The sequence below is a fragment of the Microtus ochrogaster genome, chromosome 8 (assembly GCF_000317375.1).
Source record: "Microtus ochrogaster isolate Prairie Vole_2 chromosome 8, MicOch1.0, whole genome shotgun sequence".
NCBI classification, from domain to species: Eukaryota; Metazoa; Chordata; class Mammalia; order Rodentia; family Cricetidae; genus Microtus; species Microtus ochrogaster.
Window position 1 is genome coordinate 24,059,607 of NC_022015.1, and position 22,053 is coordinate 24,081,659.

The 22,053-nt window shown below is 41.6% G+C and overlaps 1 pseudogene; it reads right to left on the reverse strand.

Annotated features, from left to right (window-relative positions):
* The window catches only part of LOC101990036, a 30,088-nt pseudogene extending 8,718 nt beyond the window's left edge, over positions 1-21,370 (reverse strand).
* Positions 21,371-22,053: the final 683 nt, after the last annotated feature.

Below are 22,053 nucleotides of genomic sequence, written 5' to 3' on the forward strand. Positions count from 1 at the left end.
AATAGAAAACTGTAATAACTGAGGTCTAAGTTTGAAGAACTTACTTTCAGAAGTGTGGCCTGCTTGAATGGACGGCCACTGTCAGCTCTTCCATCTCTCCACTCTGGGACATTGTTTGACATCTGCTCTCTAGATACAGCTTTCTTTCACAGAGTTCTGAATTCCATTCCATGCTCAAACAAACCTAGGCACCAATTTCCCAAATACATCTGAGCATTTGTAACTCTTAATTTTCCTTTTCAGATTTGATTTATCCAGAGAACCTTAGAATTTGACTACTAATCAAAAGTAAATTTGGGGTTTCAAAACAGAAACAAAACAACCCAAAAAACAAATAACAAAAAGTAAGGTGAGGAAGTCAATGTCTTAAAATGCTCATTTATCTAAAAATCCAATTATAAAAGACTGGCTAGATTTTGTATTTTATCTTCAGAAATATGAAGCCATGTAAGAGAATTCAACCATAGACCCATTGGCGTCATACCAAACTTTCTGGTTAAGATGAAAAGATCTAAAAAAAACCTTGACTCATATAAGATACTTGCTTTAATCCTATTTCTCTGTCTTCAAGGTCTTTCAAGCCAGAAAGGCCAATGCAAAGGGTAAATCTTGGTGCTCTGGGAACCAACTAAGTGAGATCAAGAGTAAGAGTGACCTTGTCAACATTTTCAGTTATAAGAAACTCAAAATTCACAGGAGCTACCAAATGGAGTGAGCTTAGATGTTCGCCAAATGCTGAATGAACAATGAAAATGCAGTTCATATACAGTGGAATTTGATTCAGCTTTAAAGAAAAATGAAGTAATAAAATGTGCAGGAAAATAGATGGAACTAGCAAATATCATCTTGAGAAAAATCACCTAGGCCCAGAAAGATAAACCCTGCATGTTCTTTCTCATATCTGGATCCTAGCTTTGAATATTTAGTTTTGTGTGTTAAATTGCAAGTATACATTAAGACACGAAGTCAGAAAGGGCCCATGAGAGAGGATGGGAAAGCAGGCCAATGGAGGAAGGCAACAGTAGAACACATGGTAGATATTAAAGTGCGGGGAGGGTTGGGGAATTGAGGGCAGGGATGGGGCAGGTGTATAAGGAAAAGGAGGGATGAGGGCTAAATTAATAAAAACTAAAGTTTTCTTCTCCTCCCCCATACTCCCAATTTTTTCAGGAGATCATGTCTATTTCCCCTTCCCAGGGGCATCCATGTGTGTCTTTCTTAGGGTTCTACTTGTTACCTAGCTTCTCTGGAATCATGGATGAGAGGGTGATTATCTTTTGCTTTATGTCTAATAGCCACTTAGAAACAAGGACACGCTGTGGTTGTGGAGCCGGGCCTGGAACAACACACTCAAGACAAGGATGGCCAAGAACACACAGAGACACGCAACCCTCAACATCCCAAGGACTGGGACCAAAGACGAGCACCACAACCGCCAAACGTTACACATTTTCCTTATCCATTCTTTGATTGAGGGGCACCTAGGTTGTTTCCGAGTTCTGGCTATTATGATTAGCACTGCTATGAACACAGTTGAGCAAATGTCTTTATGGTATGAGTGTACATCCTTTGGATATATGTCCCAAAGTGGTATTGCTGGGTCTTGAGATACATTGACTCCCAATGTTCTGAGAAACCACCACACCCATTTCCAAAGTGGCTGTACAAGTTTGCACTCCCACCAGCAAGGGAGGAGTGTTCCCCTTACTCCCCATCCGTTCCAGCATAAGCTATCATTGGTGTTTTTGATCTTAGCCTTTCTGACTGGTGTAAGATGGTATCTCAGAATCATTTTGGTTTGCATTTCCCTGACAACTAAGGATGTTGAGCTATTCCTTAACTGTCCTTCATCCATTTGCTATTCTTCTGTTGAGAACTCTGTTTAGATATGTAACCCATTTTTTAATTGGATTATTTGATCATTTGATGTTATATATTTTGGAGATCAGTTCTCTGTCTGATGTGGGGTTAGTGAAGATCTTTTCCCATACTGTAGCTTGCCATTTTGTCTTAGTGACTATATCCTTTGCCTTACAGAAGCTTCATCTTATTGTTTCTCTCAGTGTCTGTGCTGCTGGGTTTATATTTAGTAAGTGGTCTCCTGTGCCCATGTGTTCAAGGATACTTCCCACTTTCTATTCAATGAGTTTCAATGTGGCTGGATTTATGTTGAGGTCTTTGATCCATTTGTGGTGTGGGAAGTCCTTCTGTATATGTATTTTCCATGCTTTTATTGATTAATGTAGAAGGTACTTTTGGGCAATGGCTTAACAAAATATAGCCAGGATGGAAGAGATATATAGAGAGAGAGTAGGCAGAGTTAGAGAGAAGCTATGTAGATCTGCCAGATTCAGAACTTTATCCGGTAAGCCACAGCCACATGGTGATACACATACTAATAGAAATGGGTTAGGATAGCAATAGGAATTATTAGGAATAAGAGCTAGCTAAAAATACACTTAAGTGATTGGCCATGCAGTGACTTAAATAATATAGTTTCTGTGTGAATATTTCAAGTCCAAGCGGCCTCTGCCAACACATTTGGACCTAAATTTTGTGTATAGGAATAGATATGGACCTATTTGTGTTCTTCTACATGTTGACATCCAGTTATGCCGGCATCATTTGTTGAAAATGCTTTCTTTTTTTCCACTATATGATTTTAGCTTCTTTGTAAAAAAAAAATCAGGTATTCAAAGGTGTGTGGATTAATATCAGGGTCTTTGATTTGATTCTATTGGTCCACATGTTTGTTTTTATGCCAATACCAAGGTCTTTTCATTACTGTAGGTCTATAATAGAGCTTGATGTCAGGGATGGTGATGCCTCCAGAAGTTCCTTTAGTGTAGAGGATTGTTTTACCTATTATGGGGTTTTTGTTTTACCATATGAAATTATTTTCTTTTGAGGGAGGAGTGATAATATGGGCAAAGGGGTCAAGACCATGGTAGTGATACCCATAAAAACAGCTGACCTGAGCTAGTGAGACCTCACTGACTCTGAACTGATAGTGAGGGATCCAGTATAGGAATGAACTGGGCCCACTGAATATGGGGGGCAGTTGTGAGGCTTGGGTAGTCTGTGGGGCCACTGGTAGTGAGATCAAGATTTATTCCTAGTGCTTGAACTGACATCTTGAAGTACATTCTCTTTGAAGGGATACATTGCTCAGTCTAGATATAGGGGGGAGGGCCTTGGTCTTGCCTCTAATGAAGTGTCAGATGCTGTTAACTCTCCTTGGGAGGTCTTACAATTTCAGAGAAGTAGACGAGGAGGGGGAGGTAAAGCAGGAGGAGAGGAAGGAATGGGGATGGGAATAGCTATGTAAAATGAGAAAAGAATGTATTTTAAAAGTCCTACTTAAAAAAATCAAAAGAAGAAGAAAATAGAAAAGAAGAAGCCAACTGAGCTATATAGAGATTGGCGCCAAGAAAGTGTTTGAATGACTTCCTTAAATTAGCTACGTTGTCTTTTTATTTCCCAGTTAATCAAAGTAACTTTATTAAAAAAGAAAAAAAAAAGAAAACTAAAGCTGCATGAAAAAGCCTTATGGAAACCCACTACTTAGCTAATTTAAATATATAATTTTAAATGAGGCTAACTGGTTCAGCAGTAAGGATCACTTCTTGCTTTTAGCTTTTGCAAAGGATCTGAGTTCTACTCCCAGACCCTACATGGAAGCTCACAATGACATATAACTCCAGTCCCAGGGGATCCTAAGTCCTCATCTAACCTTCATGGGCATCATGGAGGTACATGGTGCACATAAACACATGCAGATAAAACATTGACATATGAATAAATATATCTAAAATATTAAATATATAAAACTTGGGGGAAAAGGAGTCTAATTGTATTCAGCATAGGTAGATAACCCTGCTTACTAAGTGAAAAATCTCAATGCCATGCTTGGAACATTTAGTCAAATAGACACATTCTTGGTTGGCCACCATAACTGGATGGCAAAACTCTACAGCTAAAGACACCGATGCTTTGGTTGTAGGACATAGAGAAACCAAGTTAAAACTGGCAGGGAAACTTTTCCCCTGTTGGTTAGGTTGCAAGTTCAAGAAAGTGTTTTGTAGGTCTATGGGATAGGAAAGAGATCAATGACCTCTGCATACTACAATACTAACCTGACAGGCAAGACGTGTCTGCTGCAGCAATAGTGGCACAACCGTGATGGGGAGGGAGGGAGGTAAACATCTGCTTTCTGATTGGAGTTGAGATCTCTTGCACAAGAGGGAATTCATGCCTGGTGCTCTAAACCTGACAACAACAAAAACCCTGGCTACTGTGCTAGTTTGCTTTCTGTTGCTGTGATGAAACATTGATTAAAGGCAACTTGAGAGAGAAAAGCATTTTCTTAGTTTATAGATTAGAACCCATCAAGGGAAGCCAAGGGAGGAACTCAAGGCAGGAACTGAAGCAGAGGCCATGGAAGAACACTTCTTACTGACTTGTTTCCCATGGCTCATTCAGCTTCCTCTTTTATAAAACCCAAGACCACTTGTCCTTTGGTGCTACAGTCCACAGTGGGATGGTCTTCCCACATCAATCATTAACGGAGAATATGCCCCTACAGACTTGCCTACAGGCCGATGTGATGGAGGCAATTTCTCCACTGACATTCCCTCTTCTCAGATGATTCTAGCTGGTTGACAAAACAAAAACTAAAGGAAAAGCTGAGTGACAATTATTCGTAGTGTATAAACTAAAGATATAACCACTGTGTGCTATGATTAAGGAGAAGGTTTTATTGTAGGTAAGAGAGACAACAGCCAGAAGCATCTGGAAGAGTCCAGAGCAGGGGGAGAAAAAGTCAACTGAACATGGCCAACAGACTGGAGCTGGGCAGGAGAGAAGCAGAGGAGCAGAACTGAAAGAGGAACAGGAACAGGAAGAGAGGGAGAACATGGGAGAAAGAAGGGAGGGAAAGGAGGAAGGTAGAGAGAGGCAGACAAAGAGAGTGAGCATAGACAGAACAGCAGGGTCATAAGGACAATGAGTAGCTGTGGGGAGGGAAGTCTGTGGGCTGGGGAAGTTCAGGGTAGGGGAGGAGGTGAGGAGGGCTGAGATGCTAGCATTGACTTTGAAATATGTAACAGGTTCTTGTGTTACTGAGGGAGCCTGGAGGCCAGCAAGGGTTTTAATATGCTACTAGGCACCACAGGTGGCCATTTGTCCATTCTGTCTTTTGGAAATTTGGGAAAATGGAGTTTCCTTTGAACCTGATACCTAGAGTCCCAAACTATATGGTTTTGGAAAGACCTGACGTATTCCTGGAGTCTGGAAGACTGTGCACCATTTAAAGTTGTGTGCCTGAGAGGACTAGAAACACACTCAGAAGAGTATGAGCTTGCCCTGCGGTACTGCGTCTGGAGGAGATTGGAGGCTCTTCCCAAGGAGGAGAGGCCTGAGACATAGTTCTCAACTGTTTGGCTCAGTGTTGCAGGCATAGCCCACGGGTACCCAGAGTCACTCAGCAAAGATTGGAAGATTTGGTCTTTGTTCTTGTTCCCAGGAATTTAAAGAAACCTTTGCCTAATTATTAACTGCATCTGGGCAAATAAGTGTCTGTACACAACAAAGGACACAGATGTTAGAGAATCGGTTGGGGAAAAGTCACACAAGAAGTTATGAGACTGTGACAAGCAGCAACAGCAGTCTTGGGAGACAGCAGATTAGCTATCAAAAAACACCATTTAAAATATCTAGTTTTTTTCTGGTATCACACCCCACAGGCTCCCAGCACTGGTTCTATTTGTGATATTTCTGAGTTCCTGGAAGTTACTGTAATAGGAAGTATGGCTGCATTCATATGATCATAGTGTATAAGCATTCCATCCTGCATGGTAGTGAACACTGGAAGAAAAAGGACTGGGACAGTCAGAACGTCACCAACAGGAACCAAGGGTCAGACTGAAAGAACCCAGTGCCCAGCTTGGGGAGACTGGGAGTCACACAGGAACAGGTAAGCAATCCTGACGAGGCTTCTGCCTGTGCAGTACTCTCTTTCTGGGACTTCGATAGGGGGACCTGCCAATGCTCATGGAAGCGCTGGAGACCCTGGGGTGCTTCAGAAATAAATGGGAGAAGGGAAGAGGCAGCTGGCTTACCTCTGTCCCTGCGCTTTCTAGCTACATTATCTTGGTGGTCACCAACCTACGGCCATGTGACTATTGGGAGCAGAACTCTTGTACCTGCAAAGGCTCTCAGGCCATTCACTAACTGGGTAGCATAAGGGCTGAGAACCACACAGAGAAAAGAGAGCCAAGCTCAGGTTTTCCTCTTGGCTTAGCTGCTACTCTATTGATATTTTAATTATCATCTGCCACCCCACAAACCCTCAGTCAGCACCCTGCTGACCACTCAAGCCATGACCCGGCAGGGCTTCCCAGTCCACAAGCCAGTTCTGCCACTCCACATAGGTTTGAATTAAGTGTCTCTATCATTCTGTTAGCCAATGAGATTCAGAAGTCAAAGACTGGGGTGAAAACCTGCTAGCACACAGACTGAGTAGCAACTAGCCGACCTTACTTTATGGCCAGAAACACTGCAAGAGACCAGTTCCTTCCCTCCTTTCAGAACCAAGAGGAAGCTCAAACTCCAGTCCACACCCTTTCCTTCCTGTGTGTCTTCTCTATCCAAGTTGCTGGCTTCTCTATGGCCAATTCCAGTCAACTAGTCACTGACTCTGCTCCCAAATTCAAGGTATAACTTTATTGGGCAGAATTGGGAGTGTCAGAGTGCAATCAAAATATTGCACAACATCAAACTGAGCTCAAAAACCACAGACAACTTGGTCCTTCAAAGTAACAAGGACATGGGTCTGACCTTGAACCTCAGGGTATGACTCCAGGACTTCTCACACCACTGTACTCAGCTGCTTCTCCATGCTGAAGAGACTCAGACACAGGCTGCCATTGGCAGAGGGGAAAAAAATAGGGAGAGCCAGAGATAGCTGGGGTACAGCACCCAACTGTGTATAGGCGACTGATTAATAATAAGAAATTTAAACATTATTTAACATTGATTTTATGCTCTGAGCAAAGTGTGAATTACTTCCACACGCACATCTAACTTTTGACTCTGGATTTTCTTTCTGATTATGATTTTATTAATTAGCAGAAAGGATGTTTTCAAGGATTAAAACACTACAAGATAACTTCTACTAAAATATGACAAAATATAAAGCACTAATTCTAAAAATGGAACTGTTAGACTCACAAAACCGACAAATAGGATTAAGTATTTTGAATGGTATGTAGCATGAATTGAAAGGCTATAGAGGCTGAATTTTAATATCTCATGACTAGCAGAGTAACCTGAGGATGAAAGTCATCAAATACAGAAAATGCACTTCAACTAGGCAGAACTGAGGAAAGAGCTGGAGCTACATTTTACAAATGTGTGAATATTTAGGTGTGGACTCAGGAACCTCTGAGGCTTCATGCTGTCTCTTCATATGATGTGTTTATTATCTAAAACCAGTGGGCTGTATGTACCTAACATTGTGGGCAAAGACCTCAGGAATCCGAAGTGTGCTGATTTTTGATTTCTTTGTTCCACCAGTTTCTTCTGCAAAAAGATAGATCAAGAATACAGGAAGGTGCACAGTCTGGGAGGTTGCAGCAGAGCCTGGGAGCATAGTTCATTTTGTTGTTTAAATTTTATTGTATTTATACTATCTATCTATCTATCTATCTATCTATCTATCTATCTATCTATCTATCTATCATCACCCTCTCTCAAGGAAATAGGCAAATAGAAACAAACAACAAAAACCAAAACCAACCAACCAAACAACAACAACAACAAAATAGTACAATAAGCACAATTCTTAATAAGAGCAGAGTGCATTTTCTCTTCCAGCTCCAGAAGCTCCATCATGATCCCACAAGTAGTGACCAATGAGATTGTCACAGTGATTTCACCAAATGGAGTTTACTTATCCCAAACAGACAAACCCCAGCCTACCCACCAGCTGCAAGACAACCTGAAGAAATATCTAAAGGCAGAGATGAAAGTGATTGTGGTAAATCAAACTCAGAACGCACTGGAGTGGGTAGAGGGAACAGAAGGAAATACTGTGTCTTAGGACTAGAAATAGATCGGGGGTATGGACAGTCTTCAGCTTTGACAAAGTGATCACAGAGTAGTCTGTAGACCAGTAGAAAACCCTTGGCAAGCTGTTTATATCTCTAAGACTTTCCACAAATTAACAAGTATTTTTTCTTACTGCAAATAGGAGTTATTGAGATTTTGTTGTTTAATTATTTTTTTCATTTTTAGAGAGCACGTGCTAGTATTTTATTTCTGAAAATATTGTAGGTACATTCTTGGTGCTTACTGAGTATAAAATACCTTTCTCCTCTTTATGGAGGAGAGACAGCACAAAAAGACTACTGGTTTTTCTCTATGTGCTCATCCCAGATTTACTAAGGGAACATTTGGGGGTAAAGAGGGGGGTATGAGAAAGAATGTATTTTGTGCTGTGAGGTAAGATAAGGCTGTCTTATCAGTGTTGATTGTACTAACACCATCTGCATGGGCCTCTGAGTTACCCAGTTTTAGAACTTAAAGAAACTGCTGGCCTTGCCTTAGACATACCATCATCTGGATTCCTTTGAAGTATATGTAACAAAAAACTTAAAAATTGCTTGACCAAACTACAAGAACTGTGAGTCTGTGAAGTGAAGGGGGTCAGGAAGACAAAAGTGTCCTTCTACAGAGGCTAGGGATCCCTAGAATGGACACCTGGACTGAAGAGGCTGTGGAGCTGGGCAGAGAGCCTGGCTCAGTGTGGTGTTCTGTGGGTGCTGGGTCATGTGGCACCCAGAGGTTTCCATTAGAATGTGCTCAGAGTGGAAGGGCTTTCAGATTACTCTTCTTCCCACAAGAAGGAGCAGGAGACCTTCTAACTAAGGACTCACAACTAGCACCAGCCAGGATATGCTGGGAAATTTCTTGAGTAGCTAGGGGTTACTCTTCCAAATTCATTTAGGGCACCAGCATCATCGTGACACCAGGATAATGGTATAATGTCAGCCACAAGTGTGACAAGAAATGGAAAGCATGGGCCAACATCCTAACAATGACAGCTTCAAAACTCCTCACTAAAATTCTGGCAGATTGAAAATTGCACTTTAAAAAGATACTGCAACATGTTCAAGTGAGAGTCACTGACAGAAGTTCCCATGGTTTATGTATGCAAATCAGACTGGCATAGCTCTATTAATGAAAGAGGGGACAAACCACATAGCTATTTTCCAGTCTCTCTACCTGTACACCAATGCTTCCGGATCTAAAAATTATCTTATTCCAAAATGTCCCTTTCCAATCCACAAAATACGTTTTTACTTCCTCTTAAAATCTTTATTTACTTTAATGGGATGTGTTTCTGCACTTACTACCTTTCTTGTGTTTTCTAAATAGTACATGGGCAGAGAGACTCCTCTGAGAGCATAAGTGTAACATTGGTCATTTGTTCCTTGAGGCTTTTCCCATGGAAGTTTGACATAAACCCCAGATAGTGATGCTGTAGTCACTTTGTACATAGAAATTGACCTGCCAGCATTTTCCTCTTGTCTGAGCAGTTTATCATCTCTGGAATTCTGTCAGTCATCAAGGAGACAAAGTCAACGAAGTTTTTGGTGAGTACAAGAGCCATAACCCTCACCTGATGAGGATAAAATCCAGAGAGCATCCATCAGGCCCAGCTTTTCACATTGAAGTTACAAACTAAGCTCCACAGTAATTACAGTTCTATTTGTGAGCTGATTCTGTGTTCTCTATATCCCTGTATAGAGCACATTCTTCCTATCACAGTGACCAGAATCATGGTGGGCCTTATGCCTGAGACCACTGCCAAAGAATGTCATGTAAAACTGTGTTCTTATCCCATTGAGTAGGCAACAGGCTACAATGATTAATCTTGATCATCCACCTGACCTGATAGGGAAGAACCTAGAAGATTACAAAGCATACCTCGGAGGTTGTTCTATTTCCAAATTGTGATAGGGTCATCCCTTAGGATAAAGACTCAGATGGAATAGAGAAGAGAAGTTGAAATGTGCTTAGCACGGATGTCCTCTCATTCTGCTTCCAGGACCACCAGGACCACCGTGCTGTGAGCTGCTCTGCTCTGCCACACCAGCCCACTCTGGTGGGCCGAGACTCTGAAAATGTGAGCCAAATATATTTTGTTGCTTAAGTTGTTTATGTGATGTATTTTATCATAACAATGAAAAATCTAACACAAAAACTTTAAAATTTTACTCTTCAGTAGTGAAGTTAATGTCCTTATTTTTAAGAAGTTGTATTTGTTGTGGGTATACGATATAATCTCACCACTTCAAATGCATGAAAAAGCCCAGACAAGATGTTCACATGAGAATCATCTTTTATCTATATCTCCATAAAGGTAATGCTTTTGCTGGGCTTGAGTAAGCAGGTTGAACCAAGAAGTAGAATATTTGAATCCTGAAAGTCTCAGTAGTTATTTGTTTTGGCTAAGAATTCAGCTTTACCTACTTGTAACATATTCCAAGGGAATACTGAAGTCACTGGGGGAAGAAAGATGGACTATAGGAAGAAGCTTTTGAGATATGTAAAGGTTCACCTAGCCATCAGTCAACTCACGTTCCTCATGGAGTTGACTCGGGAAGTATATATGTATACATATATACATACATATTCATTTGTAGTCTGAAACTGAATGTTCTCTTTATTCTAGAATGTGATTTTCCTGTCTCGTAACTCAAATAATGAATCCAGCATGAAATCAAAGTCACTTTGTAACCCTCCATATGAGCAATAATTAGTTTCTTAAGAATAAAAACAAATTTGGAAATATAGAGCAGAGAGTCAATTTTCAAGATAATGCAGACAATCAAACCATCACAGGGCAGCAATGCTTAAGCTTCCTAAAATATAGCTGATTAAAAATTGGATATCAGTAATGTGTTGAATAGGTGTGTTCAGTGACACCCTCTTGATTTTCATGGCTTTGGCTTCAGCCAAAGCTCAGACCTGCAAATAGTGGCCACAGAGCCCCAGCTCTTTCTTGGAAACTAGCAGGCTGTTTCAGGAGATCTGGTGGAGCAAAGGGGCCAATCTTTCTTCCTCCTTCAATTAACAACAATAGCTACTATATGATCCTTGTGTTCAGAATCCCAATGGTGGCATGGATCTTTCATCATAAAAAATTTTATTCATTGGTACATAGAAACAAGCGACCTGCAATGAAGTCTCAAGAACTACTTTTTCTGATTTTATGATCTATTTGTAAGGGTTTTTGTTGTTTTGTCTTTAAGATCAAGACCCCTGTGATACATAAACAAATCATTTTGATATTTCTTTGTTATCTATCAATCAAAAAAGGCATGGGAAAGGCAACTAGAAATAAATCTCTGGTGGTGGTGGTGGGGTGTGTGTGTGTGTGTATGTGTGTGTGTGTGTGTGTGTGTTTGTATTTTACTGAATGTGAATGAACATTCAAAGCTGAGTGATTTATTTTTGAGGTGACAGATAACATACTTATTTCTAGGATATCCAAGGCAAATCAGAGACATTTCTTCACTTCTTATAGGAGGCTTGACAGATGTCTGAGAAGTTAAGTGTATTGATTAGTCCTGTAGAAAACCTGATTCCATTCCCAACACCCACATGTCAGCTCAGAAACATACGTAGCTTAAGTTTCAGGTTATCTGACACCCTCTCCTGACATTTGTGGGCACTAGACACGATGTGGTACACAAACATACATCCATGTAAAATATGCATGCAACATAAAAACGTATTAAAAAAGAAATTTGTAATAAAATATGGAAAGTGGAGAATGAGAATAAAATAAGGATCATATTGTATAAGCCATTAAGGTCTATTTGAGTCCACACTAAAGATTACTTAATCTTACTTTCTCCCTAAAAGCATTTGTAGAAGAAGATAGTTTTTCTTTGAGGCATGTCCCCCAATCCTTGCCTCCTGCTAGTCATGGGACTCATCTTGTTTCAGGAAAGGAAGGAAGGGTGACCACCTAGAAGTCAAAGTTGGTGTTTTCATCGTTGCATCATTGCATAGCTCAGTCGTCACCGTTAGCATCAGAATTTCCAAACCTCTTCTGAACAAGGAAAACTCATTACCAACTCTGCAGAAACTAAAAGGACTTAAGGTCACATAGTGAACACAGTTGTGCAAACAGTTTATACAAATAAATGAAATGAGAATAGTAGTAAGATAAAAATAATGAAAGCAACCCAAGAATAATTACCATCAAAGAATTTAAAATATGAATGCTCATGTAAGAAGTAAAGGATGGGGCAATAGTCACAAGAAAAACTCAGGCCCAGAGTGCTTCACAGGTGAATTAATTTCGATATTTAAGGATAAACAAACCAATCATTTGCAAATGAATTTTTTAAAGAGAGTATATGGCATTCCCATATTATTCTGTGGCTTTAGTATTCTGATATCAAAGGCAGAAACATTAGATGCAATGATAGATATGGAAGAATTCACTTCTAGTGCTTGCATCCATTCTGTGATCCCACTCTTGTCACGGTGTCAGTCACAACCTGGGCACAGATCTCACCATGCGGGACCTCCTCTCTGCCTTCTTACAGCCAGCTTCTACTGGCATTGGCCGCATTCCTTTGCATCAGTAGGCTTTGAGCATCACAGTCTATGTTTTTGAATTAGTACTTCTTTTATAGCGCTGCCAATAATCTCTTTAGTGTTGGGTTTAACTAAATTTTCTCATTTATAAATAGTCTCAGGTTCAAGCCAAGCTGTAAAAATTTTATACAAATTAAAATTTAAACATTTTTCCATCAAGTATTGTGTTATGCCTTTTCTGTAAAATTAAATTTTATCCTGCTGTCATATTGTCTATCCTTGTGTTCTAATTTATGTATTTAAAGAGTTTACACATTAGTAAATACCTGATATATATATATATATGAAATATCTACTCATTATCTGTAGTTTTCTTTCAAAACTATGTGACTTCAACTCAAGTATACAAATGAATGCAATACTAAAAATCTGAGAAAAAGTAACATAAAAATCCCTCCAGTACAAGAAAAAACAGTTACTTCTTTCTTTCTTTTTTTAATGTCTCTTAGAAATGTGTAGAATATTTTTCTATTTTTGGAGGAGAGAACATATATAACTAAAGTGTTTAACTACATTTTATAGTGTGTGTGTGTTTGCACGTGTGCATGTGTGTGTATGTGTTTACCCAGACCTGTATATGTTCTGAAATGTACTCCACCACAGGACAGGGTGTGTCCCCAGGATACTGTGGATATTAAATGAGTTCTTAGGACAGATGTGATGCAGTGTGGTGTGTGTGACGTGTGTGTGTGTGTGTGTGTACATGCACATACACACTTGGACCCCATTTGGAATTGTACCAAGGTCCCTAGAAAATGACTGAGCAAGTCAAGCTTGACAAGTACTTGAATGTATAAGGGGTGCATTCACTGGAAGTCTCCAACACCTTACTTACTAAGCTGTTATTTTAGATGACGCTAAGAATGCAGTAAAATTAATGCAAACCTTAATATAGACTGACACCTAGTGTCAACAGGGCAGAAGTGGCCATATCTAAGAAGACACAAAGTACAAAGAGAAATAGGTTCTGGAACAGTTAATATGCTTTAGAGACTGAACAGTGAAGTTATACTGCTGGGTTTGCCATCAGAAAACAAGTTGGTTCTGATGGACCTCACAGGTATGGAGAAAAAAGCACTTACCTCATCAGTTGCTACATGCACTACCAGGAGATAAATAATCTGAAAAACACAAAAGAAATCACATTGTACTGCAGCAGCAGCAGCAGCAATTTGACCCACCCACCACGGAATGATACTAATTGTCATCCTCTAAGGCCTGTCTGTCCTCTGCACAGGTCAAACAGGAAAGGCAAACAGATGTGGTTAAAACCATCACCCCACATCTTTCACATTATTGGTGTGCTCTCTCTGTAACTAGTCCAAGGATATGATTACTGACATCAACTCATGATTTTCCCAAGGAGACACACATATAATAGCTTCTACAGGACTTATAACTACAGTATACCTCACTCCATGGGTCAAGGAATCAATGTGGAGATTCTACGGACTCCTCAGTCTATTTATTCCAGTTATGCATGGCAACTGAGGAAATAACCACCAGGTCCATGCACAGACACACTCCCGAGTCTGGTTATAAACCTACGAATAAAGCCAGGTTTTGAGGGTGGACCTGTGGCATTGTCTTGCTTGGATCTCCTTCAGGAACATTTACTGTTGCTACTTCTGCAAATGGTGGTTGTCTAATTCTTTAGCACAGGGGTAGAGGGCACAGTAGGACTCCAGTCAGGCTGGGAATGCATCTGCCACTAACAGTGAAAAGGCAGTTCCTCAGGCAGAATAGATCTATCATAATCTGAGAGCTTAGTGTCCTAAGTGAGTCTCATCATTTCATCAGGACCCTCTCATGAATTTCTGCACCTATTTATGAGATAGCACACTTTCTCAGTCATCTCCTTCACTATGATTGCAGACACCCTTCAAGACCGAGACACAGCCAACTATATAATAAGGGCTTGTTAGGTCACTATAGGGCAAATCAATGATGAGGAGAACCAAAGTTACCTGCAACCATGGTTCAGTCAGTAAGTGCTGTGGGATAATGCTTTTGGACACTATAAGGATTTGTCACTCATTTTGCTTTAGTAAAATGCTGATTGGCGAGAAGCCAGGCAGGAAGTATGGGCGGGGCAACCAGACTAAGAGAATTCTGGAAAGAGAAAAGGCAGAGAAACAGTCACCAATCAGATGCAGAGGAAGCAAGATGAGAATGCCTCACTGAAAAATTGAATCCAAGAACACATCAGAACCATCATCCACCATAATCAAGTTGGCTTCATCCCAGAGATGCAGGGATAGTTCACTATACAAAAATCTGTCAATATAATCCACCATATAAACAAACTGAAAAATAAAAGCCACATGATCATCTCATTAGATGCCGAAAAGGCTTTTGACAAAATACAACATCCCTTTATGATAAAGGCCTTGGAGAGAGCAGGAACACAAGGAACATACCTAAACATAATAAAGGCAGTATACAGCAAGCCAACAGCTAACATCAAACAAAATGGAGAGAAACTCCCAACTATTCCACTGAAATCAGGAACAAGACAAGGTTGTCCACCCTCTCCATATCTGTTCAATATAGTTCTTGAGGTCTTAGCTAGAGCAATAAGACAACAAAAGGAGAACAAGGCAGATTGGAAAAGAAGAAGTCAATTTCTCACTGTTTGCCGATGATATGATATTTTAGATAAGCGATCCCAAAAATTTTACCAAGGATCTTCTACAACTCATAAACACTTTCAGTAATGTAGCAGGATACAAGATTAACTCAAAAAAATCAGAAGCCCTCCTGTACACATATGATAAAAGGGCCGGGGAAGGAATCAGAGAATCAACATCCTTCACAATAGCTACAAGTAGCATAAAATATGTCGGAGTAACTCTAACCAAACAAGTGGAAGACTTGTATGACAAGAACTTTAAATCTTCGAAGAAAGAAATTGAAGAAGACACCAGAAAGTGGAAATATCTCCCATGATCTTGGGTAGGCAGAATTAACATAGTAAAAATGGCAATCTTACCAAAAGCAATCTACAGATTCAACATAATTTCCATCAAACTCCCAGCAAAATACTTAACAGACCTCGAAAGAACCATACTCAACTTCATATGGAAAAGCAAAAAACCCAGGATAGCCAAAACAATCCTGTACAATAAAAGAACTTCTGGAGGCATCACCATCCCTGACTTCAAACTCTACTACAGGGCTACAGTACTGAAAACAGCCTGGTATTGGCATGAGAACAGACCAGAAGGACCAATGGAACGGAATAGAAGACCCGGATATCAATCCACACATCTTTGAACACCTGATTTCATAAAAGGAATTTGGCTATGACTCTTCTGTTTCTATTTTGTGAAACACATTAAGGAGTATAGGTATTAGCTCTTCTTGGAAGTTCTGGTAGAATTCTGCATTGAAACCATCTGGTCCTGGGCTTTTTTGGTTGGGAGGTTTTTGATGACAGCTTCTAATTCCTCGCAACTTATAGGTCTATTTAAATTGTTCACCTGGTTTTGATTTAATTTTGGTCTATGGTACTTATCTTTAAAAATGTCCATTTCGCACGCCTTTAATCCCAGCACTCGGGAGGCAGAGGCAGGCGGATCTCTGTGAGTTCGAGACCAGCCTGGTCTACAGAGCTAGTTCCAGGACAGGCTCCAAAGCCACAGAGAAACCCTGTCTCGAAAAACCAAAAAAAAAAAAATGCCCATTTCGTTCATATTTTCCAATTTTGTGGCATACAGGCTTTTCTAGTAAGATCTAATGATTCTCCGAATTTCCTCTGTGTCTGTGGTTATGTCCCCCTTTTTATTTCTGATCTTATTAATTTGCGTGTTCTCTCTCTCTGCCATTTGATTAGTTTGGATAGGGGTTTGTCAATCTTGTATATTTTCTCCAAGAACCAACTTTTTGTTTCATTGATTCTTTGGATTGTTTTCTGTTTCTATTTTGTTGATTTTAGCCCTCAGTTTGATTATTTCCAGTCTTCTACTCCTCCTGGGTGAGTCTGCTTCTTTTTTTTCTAGAGCTTTCAGGTGTGCTTCTGTAATGTACAGGACACTGTCATTAAGACTAAAAGGCAACCTACTAAATGGGAGATCTTCACCAACCTTGTATCAGACAAAGGTCTGATCTCCAAAATATATAAAAACTCAAGAAACTAGACATTAAAACTCTAATTAACCCAATTAAAAATGGGGTACTGGGGCTGGAGAGACAGCTCAGTGGTTAAGAGCATTGTCTGCTCTTCCAAAGGTCCTGAGTTCAATTCCTGGCAACCACATGGTGGCTCACAACCATCTGTAATGAGGTCTGGTGCCCTCTTCTGGCCTGCAGACATACACACAGACAGAATATTGTATACATAATAAATAAATAATTATTTTTTTTAAAAAATGGGGTACTGAACTGAACAAAAAATTCTCAACAGAAGAAGTTCAAATGGCCAAAAGACACTTAAGGTCATGCTCAACCTCCTTAGCAATCAGGGAAATGCAAATCAAAACAACTTTGAGATACCATCTTACACCTGTCAGAATGGCTGAAATCAAAAACACCAATGATAGCCTATGCTGGAGGGGACGTGGAGTAAGGAGAACACTCATCCATTGTTGGTGGGAATGCAAACTTGTACAACCACTTTGGAAATCAGTGTGGCGGTTTCTCAGGAAGCTGGGAGTCAACTGACCTCAGGATCCATCATTACCACTCTTGGGAATATACCCAACAGATGCCCAATCATACTACAAAAGCATTTGTTCAACTATGTTAATAGCAGCACTATTTGTAATAACCAGAACCTGGAAATAACCTAGGTGCCCCTAAATAGAATGGATAAAGGTGTGGCACATACACACTTTAGAGTTCTACTCAGCGGTAAAAAACAATGACACCTTGAATTTTGTATGCAAATGGATGGAAATAGAAAACACTTTACTGAGTGAGATAACCCAGACCCAAAAAGATGCATATGGTATGTACTCACTCATTAGTGGATTCTAGCCATAAACAAAGGACATTGAGCCTATAATTCGTGATCCTAGAGAAGCTAAATAAGAAGATGAACCCAAAGAAAAACGTATATTTATCCTCCTGGATATTGGAAGTAGACAAGATCACTGGGAAAAAGTTGGGAGCACGGGCGGTGGGGGGTGGGGGGAAGATGGGGAGAGAGAAGGGAGAAGGGGAGGATTGGGGAGAGCTTGGGGGAATGGGATGGTTGAGATAAAGGAAGGGTGGATATGAAAGCAGGGAAGAAGATATCTTAATTAAGGGAGCCATTGTAGGGTTGTCAAGAGACTTGGCTCTAGAGAGGTTCCCAGGTGTCCAAAGAGATGTCCCCAGCGAGGTCCTTGAGCAGCAGAGGAGAGGGTGCCTGAAATGGCCTTATCCCATATCCACACTGATGAATATCTTGCATATCACCATAGAACCTTCATCCTGAGATGGATGGAGATAGAGCACTAGACTGAGCTCCAAAGGTCCAGATGAAGAGCAGAAGGAGGGAGAACATGAGCAAGGAAGTCAGGACCGCGAGGGGTGCGCCCACCCATGGAGATGGTGGGACTGATCTAATGGGAGCTCACCAAGGTGAGCCAGACTGGGACTGAACGGGCACGTGATCAAACCAGACTCTCTGAATGTAGCTGACAATGAGGGCGGACTGAGAAGCCAATGGTAATGGCACTGGGTTTTGATTCTACTGCATGTACTGGCTTTTTGAGAGCCTAGTCTGTTTGGATGCCCACCTTCCTAGACCTGGATAGAGGGGAAGGGCCGTGGACTTCCCACAGGGGAGGGCACCCTGACTTCTCTTAGGACTAGAGAGGGAGGGGGAGTGAGAGGAGAGAAAAATGGGAGGAGGGAAGGAGGTGGAAATTTTTGTTTTTGTTTTGACAGTCAGCGTGTAATTATTGAGTAGACAAACGAACAAGCACCTTGATGGTCTCCAGAGCTCTTTGGTGTTTTGGCACTGTATGACGCTGACACAGTGTCACATTGTCACATCTTGCTCTGTGGAGTAAGGCAGTGATGTGGGTGTGAAGGAGGGGAGAAGTCATTCCAAGCAAATGAGAAGAAGTCCCAGGTCAAGGAAGCTTGGGGACTCTTTACACCTTTTCGTGTGACACTGAGAAGAACACTTTCCTCCTGCCGGCTGTCTATATGGCTTGTTTGTGGGGATCTGGTTGTTGCTATTACCAGCTGGCTTCCCTGGGGTAGTATATGGTCCTCTTACCCTTAGCAGGTCCACCAGGCTCGCACCTTCCCCTGCCAGGTGACCACTAGAGGGGGCTCCAACTCACAGCATCTGTCTGCAGGGCTGCCAGCTGCCTGGGACGTTTTGCTAGTTTAGCTTCTGAGGCCTTTCCTTCCTCTCTCCTCTTTCTTCCTTGCTGTCTCCAGTCTTTCTCTCTGCTCTCTCCAGGGTTTTCCTCTTCTACTTGACTCCCAGCCCTTTTCCTCAATCTCTGTGGCCCAGGTAGGTTGGCCCCACCCTGTGATTAGCCCTAGGGTCAGACATAGCTGGGACAGAGATACGCCACAGTGGGACCTCTCTGCCCACCAGGGAGTTCACAGTTTAATCTGAATCTCCCCAAAGCCAGAAAGCCATGATGCTTCCTGGGAAGCCTGCCTAGGAGGAACCGAAGGGAGAACTGCGTTTCTTACCCATGGGCTCCACATTCCACTGAGTGGCCACCCCACACCTCATTTCCTGAGATTTGGAAAGCTGAGGAAAAATGGGGACAGCTTTGCCTCACTGAGAAATGAACTGAGGCTCCAGCCCAAAGTGAAATACCGTGTAAAACAGGTTGAAATCCTCATTCTGCTGTTTAATGAGCTTGGGCAGGTTGCTTAAACTCCAGGCTCAGGGTGTTAGGGCTGTGAGGGACACATGTGAATGCTTAGAGCTGAGCCTGGAGTTAGTCTCTAGACCAGGCCACCTGCCCAGCTGAGGTGTCAGAACTGCAATAGATCCCCCATCTTTGAATTCTTAGGCTGAATGTTCTCCTTGTGGGCAAAAGCCACAAAAAACAGAATGCCCCCTCTGGGCTCTTCTTTTGGGAAGAGATCTTGGCACCAGCCAAAGCACAGGAATGCCTGTCCTCAGGTACATTGTATCTTTTTGTGCCATGGATTCCTCTGGGGAGGGGGCTAGCCTTCATTCTGACCAGGCCATACCTGAGAGACCCTCAAACCCAGCTAAGGTAGAAAGGAGGAAGAGGTTGGGGGAGGGCGGGAGGACTAACGGAACCATCACAGAGGAAGCTCTGCCAGCCATCTTTGACCAAGCTGTGTCACTTGCCTGGTTGATCCTACAGACAGACTCACAGATGGAAGTAAAATGATGCATGGTGTTCCCAGATACCATGTTTCTTGCTGTTACAGAATAGGCAAAGTGAGACATGGTGGTGCACACCTATAATCCTAGTACTAAGAAGAAGGGACAAGGCCAGCCTTAGCTATATAGGAAATTTGAGGCCAGCCTGGGCTACATGAGATCATATCTCAGAAATGAAAATAAATCCCCCCTTTTTCCCACAAGGATCAAGTCTCTACTTCACTGCTACTAATTGCCATTGTATCTCTCCTTTCCTCTTTTTATCCAGTTTTTTTTAAATACAAAGACCAAAAAAGAAATTAAGGAAGGAAAACACAAATACTTGTACAAACACATTCTTAACAATATTACAGAAACACTCTTGTCAATTATAATCCAGCTATATATAGAGAGAGATCCTGTCTCAAAACCAAAAAAAACAAAACAAAAATGTGGTAGCTTTAGGTGTTTGGTTTTTACTTCCCTGGGATAGATGTACAATGGCAGATTTTTAAATATAATACCAAATTTGTGTGTAAAGTGTGTCCATTGGGTGTAAGATATATCCGTGCATGTGTGTTTGCAATTGGACTTTATAACAGATACACAGACGGCTACTTGCTATAGTTTAGAAATTACACATGTCGTGTTACATGCTGTGTAATATTTATTATGGTAGATAAGCACCAGTGTGCATTCCATATGTACTGATTGTTCCCACTCTGGGAGGGCTCTGTCTGGGACTGGAATAGAGTGCTGAAAGGAACAGATAAGCCTTCTGCCTCTGAGTTTACATCCAAATGGAAAGACAAACACTTCTGAAAGAAACCATGAACTCAGTGGAAATTTTCAGGTTGTGCTAAGTTGGCATGTGCTCTGAAGTCAGAGTAATCAACACCTGTAAGACTAGGCTAGGGTCAAGGCAGAAGAAGACAGCAGGTGGGATGCTGGGCACAGTTCTCTCATCACCCAGGTTAACAAAAATGTGGGCAGTCTGGGACATTGGTGAGATGAGTCCTTCAACTAGGGGCCTGTAGAATGTCATTATCTCCCCCATCAGGGTCTTCCTGAGCATTTTCCTGTGAGTCTCTGATGGACACTGGATACCACCCAAAGCAGGGCTTGAGTTAAAGGGTCAGGGACATTACAGAAATATTCAGGGTGAAGGGAAAGGAGGTCAGAGAGGAGGAGCTGGCAGAACTGACTGATTTGGAGAGACTAATGCTGCCTTTGTCCCCTCAGGCTAGAAGACATTTATGGGTGTCCTTATGACTTTGTCGAAGTGTTTGATGGAAAGCATGTTGCTTCACTGTCCATGGGCAAAGTCTGTGCTGGGGCAGAACTCACTTTCCTCTCCTCTTCCAATTCCATGACAGTGGTGTTTAAAAGTGACACCATGGTCACCAACACAGGGTTCTATGCTCTGTACAACACTGTTCACCAAGACGAAAGGCAGAACGGTGGGTATCCTGATTAGCACCTTGCAAGATGCCCATCGGGCTGTGACTTTTCCCATTTGAAGAGAAGACGCTTTTAAAATATGACCTGAATTCTATCACCCCTGACATGTCCACCTCTGCTGCTGAGTGGCACCACACTGCCAGTCATAGCCCTTACCCCTGCTCTGCCACCCACAGTCCCTGCCTTCCACCTAAAGCATCTAGAAACATAAGGCTGAGAATGCCTGTCTCGTACTGTCTGTGGTCCTGATGGAGAATCCCACTGAGACCTTCCCCTCCCAAAGGAAGGAAAACAGTAATATGAAAGATTACTCTGGAACTGTCACAGTCAGCCGACTTTCTTCTGACTGGATTCAGCACACACCCTCCAGAACACTTGGCCTCTCAGGTCCCACAGCAGGAGCACGAACATTGTAGAGCTCTCTATGCTTAATGTACCTTTTCCTCCAACTGGGATCTTTGGGAGCTTATGAGACTCTCAAATACTAGACTGGGGGATGTCTCAGTGGATAGAGATCCTGAGTTCAGATCCCCAGAACCAACAAAGCTGGGTGCAGTAGCACATATCTGTAATCCCTGTGAAATGGGAGGCAGAGACAGTCGGATTCTCAGAAACTCGCA